This window comes from Austrofundulus limnaeus, unplaced genomic scaffold (assembly GCF_001266775.1).
Source record: "Austrofundulus limnaeus strain Quisiro unplaced genomic scaffold, Austrofundulus_limnaeus-1.0 Scaffold17, whole genome shotgun sequence".
Taxonomy (NCBI): domain Eukaryota; kingdom Metazoa; phylum Chordata; class Actinopteri; order Cyprinodontiformes; family Rivulidae; genus Austrofundulus; species Austrofundulus limnaeus.
This window is the reverse complement of record NW_013952419.1, coordinates 2796682-2802977: the sequence shown is the minus strand read 5'-3', so window position 1 is coordinate 2802977 and position 6296 is coordinate 2796682.

Genomic DNA, 6296 nt, shown 5'->3' with positions numbered 1-6296 from the left:
GTATATAAATACTCCATATTTTTTGTGTGTGTTAAAGGAATCTGATTAGGTTGTAGGATTTACGATTTATTGAATAAAATGTTACCTAAATAAGTTCCATAAAGGATATAGCTGCAGCTTTTTAGTTGGGAAAAGAAACAATGTTATATATTTTTTAGAAACGGTAAAGGAAGTACCCTGAAGGTTCCGTTAGAAAGTCTGGGACTGCAGCCATAGCCAATTGTTTTGAAAGCATTTTCTCCATAAGATCTTTGAAATCTGATAAAACGGGCCTACAGCTATTTTTTTTACATATATAATCCCTTCTTTCTTTGCATCTCACATGCACCGAATCTCCTCACCCATATGAATTATGGTTTGTGGCAATATTTATTAATCCCACAGAGAGTGCATTTTCAGGACAACACAGCTTCGGGCTTGGTTTGTGTGCATGCTGCCTGCGTGGTGCAAACAGAAGGAGCAACGTTTTAGCCAATGTACCTTTCTGCAGGAGCAGGTTGTTCAGGCCCGGTGACGGCATGCTGTGAGTGTGTGCCCTCACAGTGTGGGGACTGATTTGGAGAGCTTGTAGCCTGCTCACATTAAAGCTGCAGCAGATTTGTGCTTAACTTTGTACTGCAAATGTGTTCAGATTCCAGGGTAATTAGATTTAATCTCAAAGCTACTGCTTTATTGTAATAGAGGTCGCACAGATCAACAGGTGAAAGTACAATATGTTTTGTCTAACAGTCAAGGACAAAACTGAATATCTTTGTGTTCCTGTTTAGTCTGTCTTTTATATTTTTCTTTGCTTACAGCAAGCCTGAGTGCACTGGGTGAAGGTTCTGTGTATTTTAAAGGATGTGAGGARGTTTTAGCTCATTTTATCTCAGCTGCTATTGGGCAAGACCATACACTCTGAAGTCTATCATAAGTGACCATTACCTAAAGTCAATTTAGATCCTCTAATTAACCTAACAAATCTGTTTTTTGAAGAGGGCAAAGGCTGGTGCACTCAGCAAAAGCCAGGGAGAATGTGGAAAATGTTGCATCATTAACTGCTGAACCGGAGAGAAGTGAGGCAGCAGTGCTACTAAGAATTCACTTAAAACTTGGTTAAATCAGTAAAAGTGATTAGTTAACATTTATTTTTCATTATTGTGGATTTGGTCTTTTCACTAGACTCATAACCTCTGTGGCTCAATCTTGTTCTAACACTTAGAGCTGTTCTGCTGTCAGTGGTTTGTCCCCAAAGTGTTTACATCCACCTCAACTAAAACCCCCAGTCCCAGCTGAAGAAAAGCAACCATCTAATTTATGGGGTTCCGAAATCCTGATCTGGACCCAAATAAAGTCATATCCAGATCTGTTTTTGAATTTCAGTAAAATTAAATAATTTATGTAGTTTATTTATTTTTCCTAACTTGCCAGTGTTTTCCTGGTAACTGATTTTATGTGGAGCAGCTTTTCTAGTATTTATGGTAACTGATTTTGCACAGCATAACTTTTCTTCAATTTAATTGTGGTCATTTTAGGCAGGGTAGATTTCTAGTATAGTGTTTATGGTAATTCCCAGATTTGGCCTAATGCCAGCCCACAGAGAGGTACGCAGGCCTGAAACCACAATGTGGTGAGTGAATAAAACCAGCATGGTTGTCTTTAAAGGGGAATTTAAATGTATACATTCTGGACTTTTGCTATAGAAAGGGTTCTTGAGGCAGACCTAGCCAAATTTGAATTGAAGACCACTGATCTAAATAAACGTCAGGTAAATTCTACCAGGATTTACCAGGAGCTGAAACTCATTCAAAGTAATCAGTCACTTCAGTTGGCAGGTGTGCCATGAATTGTACAAACAAATTATTGCTTTTATTTTTAGATGTTCTCCACAATAGCTGTTTTTTTATTGTTATTAGTTGAGTTGCATRTCCTAAGAAAGGTGGGAAATTGGAAAATGGCCATAAAAATGTGGCATTGTAGACTTTTTAAATACACTGGCTCAATACAGTTTTTCTCATTTGTTTGCATTTCAGATTTCTCAAAACTGCTTGTTCAATCTTGACCTCCTTGTGTCACTTGTGCACATCAAAACAACAGTTAATTCTTTGAGCAAGTTTTGAGTAGGAAATTGGGTTTTGGAGATAATCCGTAGTTTTGCTATTTGCACGAATTGTTTTGAGAAACGCACCAAAGAACCTGAGAAAAATAGTGATTTTTCTTGGAGACCAACATTTCTTGGATGCTCCACCAGTTTTCAACACCAGAGAGCAGTAGCCTATAAAAAAACACGAAGCACATCCGTTATTCTGCTGGTCATTTAAATTGAATAAATCAGCATTTAAATCAGTGACCCATATTTTTAATTTTTACAGGAATGAACATGTTATATAGTTTTACATCATGGAAACATGTTTGTCTTTCTGCACGATTATTCTTATAGCATGAGCATTAATTTCCTGTACTTAAACTCACACATTTCCCTTACTTAATGAAGAATAATTCAGTCTGGATGCTTTCATTTCCCYTTCTCTGGCATAGTAATTCACGCAGAGCAGAAAAGGCTGTTAGATGAAGACGTAACAAACTTTCAACAAGAAACTGTGATCTGACAACAGAGGTCACAGTTTGACTCTGCCTGCAGGGCTGAAGGCTGAGTGCTTTGTTTGTCTGCAGCAGGTTTGTCCCCCAATAAACTGATCATTGTTATYTTATTATTAAACAGACACTGGTGTCCTCAAGGGACATATCTAAAAGACAGCCACCTGGAAAGGTTGCACATGCAGGCTGTAACTAAATCATATGAACAACCTTTCAGGTTTGAAAGAAAAACCTCACCAGTAGTGTCTGCTTGTGAAACTTTGCACTTTGCAGAAGACTAATACCTGGTCTTTCTAATGGATCCGAACTATAGCAATTGCTTCAAAAGACAGAAAAGGGCTCGTTAAAAATCTGCCTTTTTCTCACACTTTCCTGGTGAATTGGGTCAGAAAGAGAGAAAAAAAAACTGAGTTACAAGCATTTACCCAATTCACTCACAACTGACAACAATGTTTCTGTGCCTTGAAATGAAAGGCAGAAGTCTGCAGGATTGTCATCTGTCACTGAATTGAAGCGTACGAGACACGGGAACAAACTGGCAGTTTCACCAGACGGCAAACGCTACCCTGAATGGCACTTTGTGTAAACTAACACAGTCATTGTGGTGATGATTACAGAGCAGCGGCGGTGCTAACGTTCCTGTTCGGAGAAGAGGAGTTCCTGAAGTGTCGTGAGAATGTCTGCTTCTCTGCCACTGTAATGTGGGAACAAGGACAGAGCAGATGTGAACCTTTGTGTGCACTTGAGCAAAGTGGCGTAGAGAAGGGGAGGCGGTGGGGACGCAGGTGATTAACGTTACACGTTCAGCTGACCCTGACAAAAAGCATCATTTCATGTTGCAGAGAAATGCTAATCCTGAATTGTTTATTTGGGTTGTTAAGAATTTTCTCCTTTGTTTGAACTGGTTTCTGTGGGTGGTTTGGTTTTGATGTCAGAATTTAGTGGCTTTTTTGTAATACCTATATTGTTTTGTCAATGGGTGATTTTAAAGGCCATGTAGTGATTAACCAGACTCAATCCTTTTAACTTCCTCCATTTATTCAAACAAAACAATAATCTCAAGCCTCTTTTAAAGGGGAGTATTATGCATTTTCCAGACACATAGTTCAATGAAGTAACTATATTCCGTTCAGTTGCTAAGAAAAAGCTGTTTAAATAAAAAATAAATTGGATTTTGCATCATATTCTACYTTGAAATTGGCCTGTGCCGCTTTAAGAACCTCCTACCATTTTTGCCACTCCCACTTCAACACGTCTTCACAACAATGCTTCGGGGAGGCGTGCTCATTGAGGCGGGAGCAGGGAGGAGCTTTGTGTAAATAGGCGGAGCTTTGTACCAGCAAATGTTTAGGCAGCTCCAGATGGCTACCACATAAGATTCAAGGATTTCTCGATGAGGKAATGACATTATAACATGATATAAAGCTCAAAAAAGTCAATTTTGCATAATCGCCCACCTCCCCCACCCSAACCTTGAACTGCCCTGAAGAAGAAAAATGTAAATTTGACTAAAAAAAACCTGCTTGGCATCATTCAAATGTTAATATGGGGCTTTTTTCCCCACATACATGTCAAGGTTTTATGCAGATGTAACAAATTATGATGCACTTGACCCTCACAATGTCATTATTTGGCAGTTTGGAGTTTTCCACTGAGCCGTGCAGGCTCAAACCTCAACATCTCCACATGTGGCGTTATCAGGGCGTAACAGCTGCTGTGCAAAAGGAACCCCCCGAATCCTGCACTACAAATGTGCAGCGGAGCTTTCCAAAACTTACAATGTACGTATCAGGTGATAGAGAGTGGCAGGAACGAGCCAAAGCCTGGTGATAATTAGTCACACGGGAACAGAACAAAAGTCCACCCAGAAAGGCTGAATCACAGAAGCAGGTGCTCATCAGAGAAACAGTATGCAAATAATTTGACTTTTTTAATTTAAAATAAAATGCAGCTCAAAATTTAAGAGGAAACTGTAACAGTCTTTATTTTTTTGTCAAGATATGCAACATACTCTTTCACTATAAACAAGCAAGTGGTTTTTGTGAAGGACCAATAATGCGTTTGTGCCTATAAAGTGAACGACAGCTGCAAAATCAGGCTTTGCCTTTGCACTTGGAAATAACAAGACTCTGGAAACCCTTTAATCACCTGCCGTTCTAAAAGGAATCAGTGAAGAATCAAAAGTCACACAGTCGCTCAGGGTTAAGTCTCGGGATTTAAAAGAGTCAAGGCCGTTGAAATTAGAAGTGAGGAACTTGTTAAATATTCATGATGGAAACTTGTTATCAGTTTTATAGCGATTGAAAAATCCTTCAACTGGTTTACAGCCAGTCGCTTGATAATGGCCCCATCAGAATGAATGACTATTTTATTTATTCATAGCATTTATGGTGCCTGTACTCAGAAGGGCTGATCCAGAATTTCATACAGTTCATGTTTGAATAAAAATGTGCCAATGGCAGCCATGTCAAAGCCATTACAAATCTTCATTTCACATTAGTTATAAAAATTTGCACAGAATAATTGTTTAAACGGCTATATTCCATCTTACTTTGTGGTTTTTCCACCTTGACCAGAAAATACTTGCAAGACAGATTTTTCTCTTTACTCAATTTTCTGCACCTCTTGGTCTGTGAGAGTTGAATGTGTTTTGCACTTGACCACACACTTGCTTAAGGCAGTAATTTGAAATTTATCATTTTTTGTGTGTGTCAGAACAAACAACAGGAACAGGGTTGTTTCCCCTTTGCTTAGTGGGTAATACTAATGTTTTTACTCTTCCTTAAGGGAAGGCCAACATTATTTAAAGGCTGTGTTGAATTCCTCAAAATGAATAAATGGATGGATGCAAACATGAATAGGCAATAAATAATCGAGTCGCCACATAGCAGCTTTCTGTAGGGAGTGTGAAAATACAGCTGAGTAAACGAGGAGGAGCTTTTTGGAGGTTTAATAAGCCAGAACCCGGCCTGACTAATGACAGTGTCTCTTTAATTAAGGAAGAAAGCCCAAAGCTCAGCTTTTACATCATCAGTATTAGAGAGATGACATGCAGCAGTGTGTACATGGACAGACTGGACCCAAAAATTCAAATAAATTTATAAGATAAAAGATGTAATACATCAAGAATTTTAAGAAATAATCCAATGGTGGATGCTGATCTAACGGTGTTTAAATTACTGAGAGATCTTTATATTCAGAACTTTCTGTGTAGTTTTGTTACAAGTGATCAAGTACAACAACGGAACATTTACAGATCGTGTTCTTGTACTTTTTTTAAGACTAGATTTGAACTGCATGGTTAATTTTATTTCATTCAGCTGCACAACTTAGATTTAAATAAAAGATGGGATCACTTGAGTTCAGCTCATAACATCAGTGCTTTATAGTTTCGTTTGTCATCAATACAAGAAGAATGTTTGCAATTTGAGAAAAGCAAAAAAGAATTACATTTTACAGTGCCCCCCCCCCCCTTCTGTGACTGTCAGCTGCGCTGCCCATTGGCCACTTTGCTGAACTAACAAGCCCTCAAATCCATCCAATATGCGCAGAGATGGGCGGCAGCTCCTCACTCGGTGCCTCTCAGGAGTCTGAAGTTAAAACTCCTGCGCGCCTCTCTCCCTCAGCATGTCGACGCTCAGGATGGAAAGACGCGCGGGAGTCGCAGAGGTGCAGAGATCCTCCTGACGCGCGTTTTTTGATTACTTTTTTTTAAATCT